The 17,224-nt window shown below is 35.2% G+C and overlaps 3 long non-coding RNA genes across 3 annotated transcripts; all 3 read left to right on the top strand.

Moving 5' to 3' along the window:
- Positions 1–299: 299 nt before the first annotated feature.
- On the top strand, positions 300–766 carry LOC101894025 (uncharacterized). The gene is made up of 2 exons (XR_225517.4): positions 300–526; positions 609–766. It is a non-coding gene; the product is annotated as an uncharacterized LOC101894025 (long non-coding RNA).
- A 3,505-nt stretch (positions 767–4,271) lies between these two features.
- On the top strand, positions 4,272–4,611 carry LOC109612001 (uncharacterized). Its single transcript, XR_002194247.2, has 2 exons — positions 4,272–4,412; positions 4,477–4,611. It is a non-coding gene; the product is annotated as an uncharacterized LOC109612001 (long non-coding RNA).
- Positions 4,612–8,238: 3,627 nt separating this feature from the next.
- On the top strand, positions 8,239–8,552 carry LOC109611999 (uncharacterized). The gene is made up of 2 exons (XR_002194246.2): positions 8,239–8,379; positions 8,454–8,552. It is a non-coding gene; the product is annotated as an uncharacterized LOC109611999 (long non-coding RNA).
- The last annotated feature ends 8,672 nt before the right edge of the window (positions 8,553–17,224 follow it).

Raw genomic sequence — 17,224 nt, 5'->3', positions numbered from 1 at the left:
AAACGAGTAATGATATCAAATATGACTTACATCGACGGTCAAAATGCAGCCATACAAAAGAGCCATTGCAAAAATTTTTATGGAATTTAAAAAAATCATTTTGACAAGTACTGATTTGAATTTTAAATAAATGCGTTGCAGTGATTTTTATATATATTTTTTGTAGGTGTGCATTTTTGAGATGTTTTCAAATGGAAATGTAGCAATCTATTGCAATAAATAATTTCGCAAATCGGAACGTGACTAAAGTCTAAGTTTTTTGTAACATTTATTTTAAATACCCTTTTAATTGTATGCAATGACCACAATATTACTGCTCATTGTTCCTGCCAATATCAGAAATGTTAATGACTCTTAGAGTCGAGTATAAAATGTGCAATACTTTCAATTTTGAAATCATTCTCAATAGTTCATCACTTGAGAAAACGTTTAACAAAAAATTAAAACTTCAAAAATGAAACTGATCGCTGTTATCTTGGGTGTCATGTTGGTTTCGCTTCCCTACATTTCGGCCTGTTCTCAAGGTGTAAGTATTATTCGAATTTTTATTCAATTCGCACCGCAGACCAAATTAATAATATTTCCCATCTTGCTTTTGTTTTTGACAGTGGGCCAGTGACGGCGTTGCCGCTGCAAATAGAATGAAACAAAGAAGACAACAGGGCTGTTAAGGCTGCCAAAAGGGTCACTTTGAATGGATTCCGACAAAAAATAAACCATGAAATCAATCGAAGCAATTTAATAAAATAGATAATCTGAAAAGTTATTTTTTATCGTTCCCAAAATGGGTGGTATTTTCAGACTACATTCTGAATAAAAATTGGAGTATATGAAAATTCAAAGATCCGTACCTGGAACATAGACAATTGGGAGAGCTAATAAAAATAGGAATTGAACCAACTCTTTAAGAAAGTGCTCCAAAGAAAGGATTTCAATGTTAACAGGAAACAATGTGAACACCGATTTATAGCGCTATACATTTTTTGTTATAGACATAAAACCAATATTTTAAAAAACCAGTATTCCCTTAAAAATTACGATACGATATCTATCTACATAATATCTCTAGCAAAAAAACTAAAATTTTTACAATCAAATCCCCTACTTTTGATCCCTCTGTCATGCTAATAGGTATTCAAATCAGGTCAGGTTCAATGAGGGTCACTCTCGGTCCGAAGGCGTCAGACAAGGCTGGATTTTTGAAAATTCGATACGAAAAGTATTAAAAGGTACTGTATATGGTACCTTTTGTATTTGAGGAAGAAGTAGAGAGAGAATTTGAAATGAAGGTAGCGCATAATGGATGAACCAGATAATTTTTTCCATTGCGAGGTCTTAAATGCCAAATTAAACCAGTAAGAAGCATTTGTATCGTTTACATTCGGACTTGTATTGCCCATTTGATATATGTGGGAGCTATATCCAAATCTGAACCGATTTTGATAAAACTTGGCAAAATATTTCTGAGCTGTATTTCATATATTTCCCTGAAAATCGTTGTTACGGTGTGCATATATATATACAACAAATCGGATGAACAGTATATATGGGAGCTATAGCTATATCTGAACCAATCTTCATCAAATTTGACATACTAGCTTCTAGACTCAATTCTGTCGCATGTGCCAAATTCCATCCCATTTGGACAAATATTAGACGTTTGGTGTACAATAAAAAGTAAATCGGACGAAGTTATATATGAGAGCTATATCCAAATCTGAACCGATCTCGATAAAATTTAGCAAATGTATTTCTGAGCTGTATTTGATATATTTCCCTCAATATCCTTGTTACGGAGTGCATATTAAGACTGCGGAGGACAAAAATAAAAAATCGGATGAACAATATATATGGGAGCTATAGCTATATCTGAACCGATTTCGATCAAATTTGGCATACTTATTTTTAGGCCTAATTTGGTTGTATGTACAAAATTCCATACTATTCGGGCTGATATTACACGTTTGGTGCACAATAAACAGGAAATCGGACGAAGATATATATGGGAGCTATATCTAAATTTTTACCGATTACCTCCAATTTCAATTGGGTTCGTCCTTGGGCCAAACAAATGATTTGTGCAAAATTTCATCTGGATCCGGTAATAAATGCGACCTGTACTTTGTTTACAAAAATACATGGACAGACGGACGGACGGACAGACATGCATAAATCGGCTCAGAATGTGATTCTATGCAGATCATCAAAAGGAATTATGGTTCTATCTCGTTTCCTTTTGCCTGTTACAAACAAATGCACAAAGACACCACCTTGTGGTGTAGGGTATAAATATTCGCGGGAAAATGTGATTAGGATTATCAAAATACCGAATATTGGTGGGTACCTTCATATGTGCGCTATAGGAAAATATGGATCAGATATTCAATATTCTGCTACCGGAGCTAGAACCCATTATGATCTACAAATACCAATTGGAAAAAATGTGGAAAATTCTTCAAACTACGGAATATCGGGAGGTACCATTATAAGGGAGCTATGGGAAACGTGGACCTTTGCATACAATGTTCTGCCACCGGAGCTAGAACTCATTATGACCTACAAAATTTTCAGACAAATCCATGGAAAAATGTGGCAAAAATCATCAAAATACCGAATATTCGGAGATACCCTTATATGGCGGCTATACCATGATTTATCTCATTTTCAATACCAGCCATCGTAGACACTATTCCAATTGTTGGGCCAAATTTTGAAGCTCTACGCCAAAAAATATGGGCTATATCGTGATTTCAACAGACAGACGGACATCTGTAGATTACTTTAGAATTTTATGCTGATCATGAGTATACAGGGTGAGATAAAAAACTGCTACAAAGTAAAACGACATAAGTTTTACATTTTCTTTTTTAAATTTTATTGAATGAAAGCAAAAAATGTCGGAAATAGCATCAAATTTTAGAATAAGTACAGATTTGTTCGAATTGGTCACCTTTGGCATGAATTATGGCCTTCAAACGGCCAATGGAACCATCACACGCTGTCCGAATGATGCTCTGCGGTATTTTGGCATATTCTCGGCGAAGCGCCTGCTCGAGATGATCTTCAATTTGGTATTTTTCAGTGCCAACCTTGCTTTCCAAAATACTCCAGACACAAAAGTCCAACGGATTGGTATCCGGAGATTTTTGTGGCCATTGTGCGCTGGAAATGAAGCGAGGAACCTCATTTTATTACCATTCTTGGGTGGCGCGTGCTTAGTGCGATGGTGCTAAGTCCTGTTGGAGTGTCCAAGGTCTCACCCTCCAGAATATTTTCGCGATAATATTCGGCATTTATTCTGATGCCACGGTCCATTAATACCAGCGGAGAGCGACCATCGGCTGTTATGGCGGCCCACACCATCACCATGGCCGGCGCTTGAGTTATGGTGGCCAACCGAAGGTGCCATTTACAGCTGACCCCTTTGGTTTACTTGCCACGATCATTTTGTTGGTTTACAAACTGCTGAACAAAGAATGTTTTCTCATCGGAGAAAACCAAATTCGGCGGTTCACCACTTTCGGCCAAGCGAAGCAACTCTTTGGCCCTTTTGAGTCTATTTTCTTTTTGTTGTGGCGTAAGTTCTTGCACTTTGTGGAATTTCAATGGCTTTACCCCGAGCTCATTTTTCAATATTTGCCGAATGGAATATTGAGATATGTTCAGCTCACGAGCCATTTTTCGATCAAGTTGCTTCTTTACTATTCGAACCATTTCTGCTGATTTTGCTGTTTTCTTCCATCCACTTCCTTGACGTCGGGTTACGCTACCAGTATCACCGTAACGATGGTACGAGACACAAAATATTTATTCACATTTAAGTGCTGGAGTGCTCTAACGATAGCCATTTGTGGTTTTCCAGCAAAATATAAAGAAATCGCACTATCATGTCCGAATTCCCTCACGAATTATGTTTTTCCTGAAAATTCTCACCAAAATGCTTTTGTACGCTTGTAAACAATATAATGAGCTGTCACTGGAATAATTTTAACAGCTGTCCGGTGAGTGGCTTAGAATTGACAGCAGTCTGAAATTGGTTGCAGTTTTTTTCATCGCACCCTGTGATTTTCAATCTTCCATCTTTGAGTCATCCCAAAGCCAAGTGTCGTATTTCAGTTTTTATTGCCCAAGGTTTTAAGACTTAATCATTAGTAACAATAGGCTATTGTTCTCGAAAAATCGTCAATAAAAATTCATTTTCATTCACATGAATTTGAAATAAATCTCGGTGGAAAACAATGGTAAGTTTTTACATTTTAATTTCGCCTTTGTAACACCGTAAGTAGTAACCACTATTTCTGTGGAATAACCGCAAGTTGGAAGAGCACACTCTCAAAATGAAATTAATTGGAATTGTTTTGGGCGTTTGTTTAATCGCACTGCCCAGTGCATTCTGTGAGCCATTGCCTCCTGTAAGTAAAATGATATCCTTAATTGAAATTAAATTATTAATATTATTATAAAATATTTCAATAGTTTAACTGGAATCGCACTTGGGGATAGAAAAAAACTCCAAATATTTGAGCAATGATAGAAATGAAGTTGATGTTATAGTGAATCATGTTTGTTTTTTTGAAATTTCAATAAATATTATAACCCAAATAAATACAATATTTGTAATTTTAAAATATCGATAAATTTATTTATTTTAGATTTTATGTAAATAGTAAATATTTTAGCTAGTGAGATTGTTATGCGGAAACGAATTACAAACCCTAAATTTTAGACTATTCAGTTACGAAAAAGACTTTTAACATATCAATAAATGAGCGATAATATATAAGCTTGGGCCATTCCAGAACCTGATTTTATATTGAAACACCGTTTCTGATAATATGATCTTATAAGGATTTCAAAATATACAAATTAACTTCTTCGCTTTTTTCGAAGGCCGAATTTTAAATCAATGCGTCAATTTAGCAAATAACAGCGAAAAATTTTGAAAAAAAAAAAAAAAAAAAAAAAAAAAAAATAAAAATAAACAAAAAAATTGAATACCCTCCATAAAATAAAATCCGTTGAAAAATCTGTAAAATTCTTAAAAATACTGAATATAGCCGTTATATTAGGGTCTATACGACGACGTGGACCTGCATAGGCAACTTTTGTCATAAGCCATTACAATATTCAAATGCGAAACTAGAAAAAACAAGTAAAAAAGTTGTAAGTTCGGCCGGGTCGAACTTTGTATACACTCCACCATTTGCAAAGAAATTTTGCAATTTTCCAAAAAAAAAAATCCGTTAAAAATTCTGTTAAAATAAAAAATACGAAATATAGCCGCTATATTAGGGTCTAAACGACAACGTGGACCTGCATAGGCAACTTTTGTCATAAGCCGTTGAAATATTCAAATGCGAAAACTGAAAAAAAAAAAATCGTTGAATAATGTAGTTAAATTCATCAATATAGGGAGGTACTATTATTTAGGGGGGTATACCAAAATGTGGATCTACACAGACACTTTTCTGTCATAGGCTGAAGTATCCATTACGAACTTCAAATGCCAAATTTGAAACAATTCCGGTGAAAAATGTCGCTAAAATCATTAAAATACCGAATATCGGGAGGTACCGTTATATGGGGGCTATATGAAAATGTGGACCTGCACAGACAAATTTCTATCATAGGTTGTAGCATTCATTATGGACTTCAAATAACAAATTTGAAGCAATTCTGGCGCTTAAATCACCAAAATTCCAAATATAGAGAAGTACTATTATATGGGGGATATGTGGATGTGGACCTGCACAGACAATTTTCTGTCTTAGGCTGTAGTATTCATTACGAATTTCAAATACCAAATTTGAAACAATTCCGGTGAATAATGTCGCTAAAATCATCAAAATTCCGAATATAGGGAGGAACCGTTATATGGTATGGTATGGCACAGACAATTTTCTGTCATCAGCTGAAGTAACCATTACGAACTTTCAATGCCAAATTTGAAACAATTCCGGTGAATAATGTCGCTAAAATCATCAATGTACCGAATATCGGGAGGTATCTTTATATGGGGGCTATACCCATTACAAACTTCAAATACCAAATTTCAAACATATCCGGTGATTAATGTCGCTGTAATCACCAAAATACCGAAAATAGGGAGATACCATTATATGGGGACTATAGGAAAACGTGGACCTACTGGCCCATTCAATACCAAAAGTCCTGCAGATATAATACACATTTGGGTAAATTTTTATCAACTTACTTCATTTCGTTCGGAAGCTAGAGTGATTTCCACAGACGGACGGGAATCGCTAAATCGACATAGAATTTCATGCTGACCAAAAATATATGTACTTTGTGGGGTCTAAAATGTATATTTCGCTACAAACGGAATTACATACTTAATTTACTTTCCATACTATGGTGGAGGATTTAAAAATAGCAGGAGATTAATATATCCTTTCAGAATCTGAAAAACCCAATTACAACTATTTTGTTTGGAAAGATTATTCAAAATCTTCAGCTTACTTTAAATCCGAATGTTAATTTCGCATTTTAGGAGTTTCATGGATATTCAAAATTTTGACCCCTTGTGGGGGAGGTATCAGAGGGAGTGGATCGATACATTCCATCCTCTCAGCAGATATTGTGTAAGTGGAAATAATGGGATGTGTGAAATATGAAGTGAACGGGATGCTTATTTCGGATTTAATAATCGTTTCGTTTATTCGAAACTTTGACCTGTTGTGGGGGAGGTACCAGAAGGAGTGGTCCGATATCTAACATATTTTTCTGTCGTATGCTGTAGTACCTATTACGAACTTTTAAATACGAAATTCAAAAAAATTCTTGTAAAAAATGTCGCTAAAATCATCAAAATACCGAATATTGGGGGTACCGTTATATGGGGGCTATACGATATCGTAGGCCTTCACAGCCCACATTCGAACCTAACCTGCCTGCAGACAACCGGAATGATTAATATACTCTCCTTATTACTTATGGAGATTACAAAATTGTAAGATGAGAAGATTGTTGTTTTGAGTAAAAGCCAACAATCCTCGTGAAACATTTTATATTTTTATACCCTCCATCATCATCTATGGAGGGTATATTAGTTTTGTCATTCTAAGACAATTTAGCGATGTCCGTCTGTCTGGTGTAAACACGCTATTTGAGATAGAGGGCTAAAATTTTGGATACATGCGTACTTCCCAGTAGGCAGGATAAGTTCGTAAATGGGCCATGTCGGTCGGTACCCTCTTTATTCGGTATTTTGATGATTTTAGCTACATTATTCGATATTAATGGGTACTACAGCCTATGACAAACAATTACTTGTGTAGGTCTGCGTCTTAGTATATTCCCCGCTTAAAGCTCCTCATTTAAACGGTCATTTTGGGATTTTGTTAAAATTTTACAAGTTCCTTCCAAATGGTGGAGTGTCGAACTTTGCTGCTTTTTTTTTAATTATTTATATTCTGATTTCTAAGTAACCATTTAATTATAGAATTTCCTTTCTGTAAGTAACCATTTAATTATAGAACTTCATCATCCCCCGATGCAAAATCAAACGAAATCCATATATTGAGTGAGAGCAACAGAACAATTTATTTACTGAAACATTTTTTATTTATCATATTTTACACAGGCCTCGCTCCTGCCGTACATCAGAGCAAATCCCATGGCTAATGGTAGGAACTTCATTTTGAAATATGTTTTGGGTAGATTTTACGATAACCGTAATAACAAAATGACTTGAATTCAAGACTCCCATTGAAAAGTTTAAATACTTTTTTGAACGTTTAACTTTTCCAAAACTCATTAATGCATACCTGGGTCTCAAAACTTTAATGGGTATTTTGATGTAAAGAAAACGTGATTTCGCATATTTCTCGTGAAGTCCAGACAAAAAATTAAAGAATGGGAGATATATTATTCCCAAATTGATGAATACACAAAAAACAATAGAAAAACAAATAATAAATAAATAAAATATAATTATTAATGTTTTTTTTTTATTTAAAAAATAATAATTATTTTCGACCGCCTGACAATACCCTTTTGTAGTGTATAAAAAAGGGTAGATATTTTTAAAATGCTAATAAATATAAGAATTTCTAACATGTGCCTCATTGGCATTAAAAACCAGAATTGAATAAGAAATATATTGAATATATATTTTTTTGTATTTTTTATTTATTTACATTTTTTGTTAAAAAACATGAAATAATATTTGGCATTTATTTATAGAAATTATTCATAGTCATAGTAATCCCTAAAATTAAATCCATAGGGTTAATTTCTACGAAAGTACCTTGCAATAAATACCATGAAAAATTGGTAATTTTTCCAGTAACTCTAGTCACAATGAACGCCCTGTCATTCCTTTTAGTCTTTGCTTTAATCCTGTATTGTGGACAATTGGTTAGTTGAATCAAGGCGATAATACTTCATTTCATTTTTTTCACATTTTGTTTTTAACCTTTTCTTTTTTATAGTGTCGTCAAAAGCAGAATAACCTGAGAGGATAAAATAAAAAATTCTTTGTAGTCAATAATAAATTTATTTATGTAAATATATAAAATGTGATTTTAAAATCTGGGCCCGAGTTTGTGAAATATATTAATATACATGTATGAAACAGCCAGGTCAAAATTTTATGCCGGGAAATTGTTGAATAAGTAAGAATTCCTAACAAATTTCCTTAAAAAATCTACAATTTGTGGAAATTAAACCTTCAAAGGTACTTTTATAATATCCGCGGTTTTCGAGAGTGATTATCCTGGGAAAATACAAGAGTTCTTGGCGGGAATTATATATCTATATTTTTGTACAACGACTTATTGTGTAAGGAACATTTTTTAATAATATCATGCACAAGATTCTTTAAAAAATCATAAGAATATATTTTACAAAAAGAGTAAATGAATAATATAAAAATATAAAATAAAACAATAAATAAATAAAGCATGAAGTCCTTAAAAATGCTCTCGAAAACCAAACGTATTTTCATTCGCAATTTTTTGCCCGTTAATCCTAAAAATAATTTTCAAACACTTCTATAATTTTTTGTATATTCAAGATTGAAAATGGTAATTTTTACAAAAAGATCTCGAAAGAATATTAAAAAATCACGATTTTTTTAGCTTGAATTTCTCGTCGACTTAAGTAAGCTTTGCTGCTGTGCCCAGAGTCTTCATAAGAACCCACAGAACCGTATAAAAAAAGGAGAGAGACTTCTACCTTTCCTGGCGGTGTAAATCCGAAGTTTAATTGATTTGAATACTGAATTACAATATGCTCGTGTTGAAATACGATTAGATAAATATGGAATATAGGATGGCGAATGTACTTCCGAGGTGCTGGGAAATTCGAAGTAGAGTTGTTCAGTTGATGATCGGGAATTTAAATTTGGAAATTTTCAAAAAATAAAATCCTTAGAAAAAATTCTGTTAAAATTTTAAAAATACCGAATATAGCTGTTGTACTGGGGTCTATACGACGTGGACCCCAACATACAAAGGTATTGTTTGTCATAAGCCATTACCATATTCAAATTCGAAACTTGAAATAAACGGTGAATAATATAGCTAAAATCATCAAAATATCGTATATAGGGAGGTACCGTTATATCGGAGCTGTGCAAACCTGACCTGGACCAGCATAGACAATTTTCTGTCACAGGCTGTAGCATCCATTACGAACTTCAAATACGACATCTCAAACCATTTCGGTAGGTATTGTACCTAAACTCGTCAAAATACCAAATATAGGGAGGTACTGTTATATGGGGCTATAGGCTGTAGTATTCATTTCGAACTTCAAATACTAAATTTGAAACAATTCCGATGAATAATGACGCTAAAATCATCAAAATACCGAATATCGGGAGGTACCGTTATATGGAGGCTATATGAAAACGTTGACCTACATGGCCCATTTGCTAACATACTGGAAAAATAAACATGTGTGCAAAATTTTTGCAAAATTCTATCTCAATTCGTTCGAAAGATAGCGTGACTACAACATACAGACAGACAGACGAACATCGCTAAATCGACTAAGATTTTTACGCTGATCAAGAATATAATACTTTGTTGGGTCTGACATGAGTATTTCGAGGAGTTCCAAACGGAATGACAAAGTTAATATACTCTCCATAGTATGGTGGAGGGTATAAAAATGGAATTGATTGTACGGGCTATATACAATTGATCGGTGCTGAACGAGAAATAAAATTTTAGGCATGATGTATAGCATGTAGCACTGTCTTATTGAAACCACATGTCACGGCTCACCAGCACTCTTTATTCTCAATTACGTTACGATTCGCACAATTTTTGAAGAAACACGGTTAAATGATGCCCCAAACGAAAAAACCGCTGTTTCTTTGTTTGGAAGCATTGGTAGCTTTAGTAATGCTACTTGCTGTTCTTCACTCCAAAATCGACAGTTCCGCTAATTTTCGTGACCAATGTGAAGAAATATGGTTCGATTAAATGAGCACCAGATTCCTTTTAAATAGAACATCCCCGAGCCTCTATCAACTTAACATCTGGTATGAAGATGGAATATATCCTTCGGGTGCCTTCCCCTCAACAAATAATTATAATTCATATAAAATGTAAAATATGCATCCGATTATCTTCTATTTTCAGACATCCCAATGTTTTTTATTAACATAAGATCTGGTGTGAAGATGATATATATCGAAATGACTATTCTGGTACCTCTGTCATAAACCGGTCCAAATTTTGTGTAACCCAAAAAATAATTGCGAAATAAGCATCCGATTTTTTCTGAATTTCACTTATTTCAATATTTTTTACTTACATAAGATCTCTTGTGAAAGTGGTAGATATCGGTCCACTCCACTCCTTCTGTACCTCCCCCACAAAGGGTTACAATTTTCAATAATTATATTTCTCATATCTTGTGAAAAAAATCAGAGATTCTTGGAGTATTCCAACATATTTCTCAACTAGAGACCTGATGTGAATCTGGAATATATCGGTCACTCCTTTTGGTACCTCCTCACAAAAGGTTCAACCTTTGATTAACAATTATTAGAAACGAACATATGATTTTCTTCAAATTTAAACAATCCACTATATCTGGAGCCTCACGCACAATTTAACATTTTCCAAAAAACACATATACAGGGAGAGATGAAAAACCTGCAACCAACTTCAGACTGCTGTCAGTTCCAAGCCACTCGTCCGACAGCTGTTAAAATTATTCAGTGACAGCTCATTATATTGTTTACAAGCGTAAAAAAGCTTTTTGGTGAGAAATTTACACAAAAAAAGTTATTCGTGATGGAATTCAAGCGTGATATTGTGATGTGTGTATTGGCCGCATGGCCGAAAGTCGTCAACTGTCGTATTTTGTTGTTTTTTTCGATGAGAAAACATTCGTTGTCCAGCAGTTTCTAAACAAGCAAAAATATCTTGTTTACTTGCCAAAGAGGTCAGCTGAAAATGTGCACCTTCGGTTGGCCACCAGAACTCAAGCACCGGCCATGGTGATGGCGTGGGCCTCCATAACAGCGCTTCGACGTGAATGGGCCAAAATACCGCAGAGCAACATTTGGACAACGTGTGTCGGTTTCATTGGCCGTTTGAAGGCCATAATTCGTGCCAAAGGTGACCAATTCGGACAAATCTAAACTTATTTTAAAATTTGATGCTATTTCCGAAATTTTTTGCCTTCATTCAAAAAATTAAAAAAAAAGAAATGTAAAAATTATGCCGTTTGACTTTGTTGCTGTTTTTTTTTTCTCACCCTGTATATGGGAGCTATACTTATATCTGAACCGATTTTCTCTAAAATTTGAAGCACCTGCTTTTAGTCTGTATTCCGCCGGAAGTGCCAAAATGCAGTCCATCTGCTCTGATATTGGCCATTTGGTGCTCAAAAAAAAAAAAAAAAAAACCTAAAATCGGATAAAAATATATATGGGAGCTATATCCAAATCTGAAACGATATTGACAAAATTTTAAACACATATTTCTGAGCTGTATCTGATATTTGGTAACAAAGATTATTATAGTGGAGGGCATATTTCGGTTGTGAGGGACTTTAACACCAAATCGGAAAAGACATTTATATGGGAGCCATAGCTATATCTCTACCGATTTTCATCAAATTTGAAGTACTTGTTTCTAGAATGAATTCGGTCGGAATTACCAAGTCATTCCCAATTTAAACTCATATTAGCCATTTGGTACACAATAAGGCTGATATCGGATGAAGATATATATGGGAGCTATATCCTAATCTGATTGACTTCGGTACAATTTGACATGTGTAATTTTGAACTCCAAAAGTTATCTGGTACCAAAGATCATTCTTGTGGAATATTTAATTAATAACTATTAAAAAAGCAGTAAGTTCGGCCGGGCCGAACTTTGAATACCCTCCACCATTTGGAAAGAATTAGAAAATTTTCAAAAAAATAAAATCCATTAAATTTTATTTTAAATGATATTGTGGACCTATTAAGACAAATCTATGTCTGGGTGTTTTCAGATAATTCTATTGGAAAAAGTGGCTAAAATCATCAAACTACTGAATATCGGGGGTATATTCGATATTACGGACCTATATAGACAATTCCCTTTCAGGGGGTAAAGTGCTCACAAAGAACTCCTTGTGTGCATTTTCAGACAATACGTTTTGAAAATGTGGCCAAAATCATCAAAATACCGAATATCGGGGGTACCGTTACATGGGTGCTATACGATATCATTAACCTATATAAAGAATTCTCTGTCGGGGAGTAAAGTGCTCACAAAAAGCCCCTTGTGTACAATTTCCGTTGAAAGATGTGGCTAAAATCATTAAAATACCGAATGTCGAGGGTACCGTTATATGGGGGCTATACGATATCGTGGACCTATATAGATAATTCTCTGCCGAGGCATAAAGTACCCACAAGGAACTTCTTGCGTGGATTTTCAAACAATTCCGTTGAAAACTGTGGCTAACATCGTCAAAATACCGAATACCGGGGGTACAGTTATATGGGGGCTAAACGATATCGTGGACCTATATAGATGATTCTCTGCCGAGGTATAAAGTACCCTGCCTGCAGACAAAAGAGAGATCTATGTCTTCATTCGTTTAGACTGTAGCGTGGTTACAACAGACGGACATACGGACGGACAGGGCTAAATCGTCTTAGAATTTTACTCTGTTGGGTCTAAAATGATTACTTCGATGAGTTACAAACGGAATGACGAACATAATATACCCTCCATACTATGTATGGTGGAGGGTATAAAAAATAAAAAAAATAAACAAATATCTCCATATCCAAATTGTACTCATGTAATGCGTGTGTGTGTGTAGTTGTGATTATGATTGTGGCAGGATCAAATTTACATTTCATTTTAGCAGTTACTCCTCCTTTTTGTTGTTAACACACCGAGAAAAGGAAAAGAAAAAACATAAACACAATAAAATAAAACAAATCCTGGACATGTTCCAAACTCAGAAGCGTTACACGATGACGACGAGGTTGGCGATGATGATGATGATGAGCCCGGGTGTAAGGAAAGAATTATTTTTACACCCATAAACATAATTCCAAAATTTGTGTCAGTCTGTATGTCATTGCATACGTCACTCCTCTTCCTCCTCGTTTCGTCCTTTGCTTACATTAAATCATGTAAGCAAGTTAGTGATTGTGTGAGTGAGCGAGCGGGTAAAGGAGTTCATGAAATCTAAACTAAACTATTAAAAAATTGTTTTCAAACTAAAACTGAAATGTGTTTGTTTAGGTGTGGCAAAGGATAACATTTTCTCACGCTTCAATGTTTTATTTTATTTGAAATTTATGTTCGGATGTATGTGTGGCTGTGTGTAAAATATGTCACAAGGATGATCTAGGATACGCCATCGCACATGTGACAGTGGCAGCAGTAGCTCTAAGAGCAGAAGCAGCAGTAGCAATTACATCAACATATCATCTTTAGAATATTCATGCATTTAAAGGCATCTTTTGCATTGTTGATTCGTGGAGAACTGGATGGATGGGTTGTTTAGATGGATAAGGGATTACAGGACGCAGTTATTGGTTAAAACTGTGGTGAACATGAATATATCAAACCCATCGCTTTGCAAATTTTTATATCTCCTTTTTGCTGCAAAAAAAAAAAATATTTTTTTCGAGGGCCGGAATAAATAATAGCTCTGATGTATTCTTTTATACCCTGCACCATAGTATGGAGGGTATATTAAGTTTGTCATTCCGTTTGTAACACCTCGAAATATACATTTTAGACCCCACAAAGTATATATATTCTTGATCAGCGCAAAATTCTAAGTCGATTTAGCAATATCCGTCCGTCTATCCGTCTGTGGAAATCACTCTAGCTTCCGAAGTAGGTTGATAAAATTTTACTGAAATGTGTATTATGTCTGCAGGACCTTTGGTATTGAAAATGGGCCATGTAAGTCCACGTCTTCGTATAGCCCCCATATAACGGAACCCCCGATATTTGGTATTCTGATGATTTTAGCGACATTATTTACCGGAACTATTTCAAATTTGGTATTTAAATTTCATAAGGGATGCTACAGCCTATGACAGAAAATTGTCTGTGCAGGTCCACGTCTTCGAATAGCTCCCATATAATGGTCCCCCTTGATATTCGATAATTTCAGAACTATTTCAAATTTGGTATTTGAAGTTCGCAATTGATACCACCGCCTATGACAGAAAATTGTCTGTGCGGAACCCCCGATATTCGGTATTTTTATGATTTTAGCGACATTATTTTCCGGAACTATTTCAAATTTGGTATTTGAAGTTCGCAATGGATACTGCAGCCTAAGTCAGAAAATTGTCAGTGCAGGTCCACGTCTTCGTATAGCTCCCATATAACGGTACCTCGCGATATTCGGTATTTTGATGGTTTTAGCGACATTATTTACCAGAACGATTTCAAATTTGTTATTTGAAGTTCGCAATGGATACTGCAGTCTAAGGCAGAAAATTGTATGTGCAGGCCCCCGTCTTCGTATAGCCCCCATATAATGGTACCTCCCGATATTCGGTATTTTGATGATTTTAGAGACATTATTTACCGGAACTATTTCAAATTTAGTATTTGAAGTTCGTAATCAATATTTCAGCCAATGACAGAAAATTGTATGTGCGGGTCCACGTCTTCGTATAGCCCCCATATAACCGTACCTCCCGATATTCGGTATTTTGATAATTTTAGCGACATTATATACCGGAACTATTTCAAATTTAGTATTTGTAGTTCGTAATGAATACTACAGCCTATGACAGAAAATTGTCTGTGCAGGTCCACGTCTTCGTATAACGGTACCCCCGATGATACCGAACATGATTTTAGCGACATTGCTGATTTAAGCGACATTATTTACCGGAACTATTTCAAATTTGGTATTTGAATTTTATAACGGATGCTACAGACGGATGCTATGAAAGAAAATTGTCTGTGCAGGTCCACGTCTTCGAATAGCTCCCATATAACGGTGCCCCCCGATATTCGGTATTTTGATGATGTTAGCGACATTATTTACCGGAATTGTTTCAAATTGCGCATTTGAATTTCGTAATGGATATTACAGCCTATGCCAGAAAATCGTCTGTGCGGGTCCACGTCTTCGTATAGCCCCCATATAACGGAACCCCCCGATATTCGGTATTTTGATGATTTTTTGCGACATTATTTGACATTTTGTATTTGAAGTTTGTAATGGATACCACAGCCTATTCGGTATTTTTATGATTTCAGCCAAGTTTTTCTTAAAATCCACAAAAGGAGTTCCGTGAGTACATTACCTCTTTGGAAGAGAATTGCCTATATTAGTCCACGATATTATGTATCCCTTATACTACGGTTCCTCCCGATATTCGGTATTTTGATGATTTTACCCACATTTTTAAATGGAATTATCTGAAATTATCTACACAGGGAGTTCCCTCGGAGTACTTTACCCCCTGAAAGAGAATTGTCTACATAGGTCTACATTTTATTATTGCCCTCATACAACAACTACATACAACTCTACCCCTAGATATTCCGTTATCACAGGATTTTGGTGACGTTATTCACCGGAATTGCTTCAAATTGCGTATTTCGTAATGGGTACTACAACTTATGACGGAAAATTGTCTATGCAGGTCCAGGTCTTAGTATAGCCCCCATACAGCGGTACCTCCCTTTATTCGGTATTTGATGATATTAGCGACATTATTCGCCGGAATTTTTTCAAATTACGCATTTAGAGTTCGTAGTGGAAACTACAGTCTGTGACAGAAAATTGTCTTTGCAGGTCCAGGTCTTCGTATAGGCCCCATATACTAGTATCTCTCTATATTCGGTATTTTGAGAGTTTAGGTACAATACACACCAAAATTGTTTGAGATGTCGTATTTGAAGTTCGGAATCGTTACTACAGCTATGACAAAAAATTACTTATACAGCACCAAGTCTTCGTCTAGGCTTCCTATAAAGGTTTTCATTTGAGCCGTATTTTTCGGCGGAATTTTATTTTTAATTTTTCACGTTCCTTCCAAATGTTGGAGTGTATAAAAATTTCGGGCCGGCCGAACTTAGTTGATTTTTTACTTGTTCTTGTGTATATTGTTAAGTCACTGTGCGTTGTCAGCAAATATCGCACATACACACACACATATGCGCACTAACAGCCACGCACACACACTTGTCAGTTGAATGTCATAATTTAACAGCTTGAAATAGTTCGGTGCAATAAGAAAAACATAGACAGAAACTCACATTAAAATATCAAATGTACCATGGATCCTTGTGAGCAAGTGAATGAGACGAAAGGATCTTAAAATAACATGAGGCACATACACACACACACCCAGCATTACTTGCGATGTAATGCAATTGTTACACACATACATTGAAGTGTAGAGGAACTCCATTTCAGCTACTTAGTAAGTGAGAGGCAGCTCGCCTGTCGGATTGGTATTGGTTACATGTGTTTGACGTTGAGCTGCTGCGCGTGGAGCGGGTGTTGCATCTGAAGTGGAATGCAGTGGCAGCAGCAGCATCAGTAAATATTGTAATTGGAGCATTTGCCACTGATTTTTTGTTTATTTTTCTCTCTTCCCCTATTTTGTTTGGATATTTGTAATGGCGAGGTTTGTTATTTTTTCTCCTTTTTAATTTAATTTTTTTTTTGTTGGTTTGTTTGTTCTATTGTTATCCTTGCGTAAAGCAAAAAATAACATCATTTTTCTTTTACAAGCCTGCAT

Source organism: Musca domestica, unplaced genomic scaffold (assembly GCF_030504385.1).
Source record: "Musca domestica strain aabys unplaced genomic scaffold, Musca_domestica.polishedcontigs.V.1.1 1, whole genome shotgun sequence".
Classification (NCBI taxonomy): domain Eukaryota; kingdom Metazoa; phylum Arthropoda; class Insecta; order Diptera; family Muscidae; genus Musca; species Musca domestica.
Note: the sequence above shows the minus strand (reverse complement) of the source record. Positions and strands in the feature narration are given on the sequence as shown.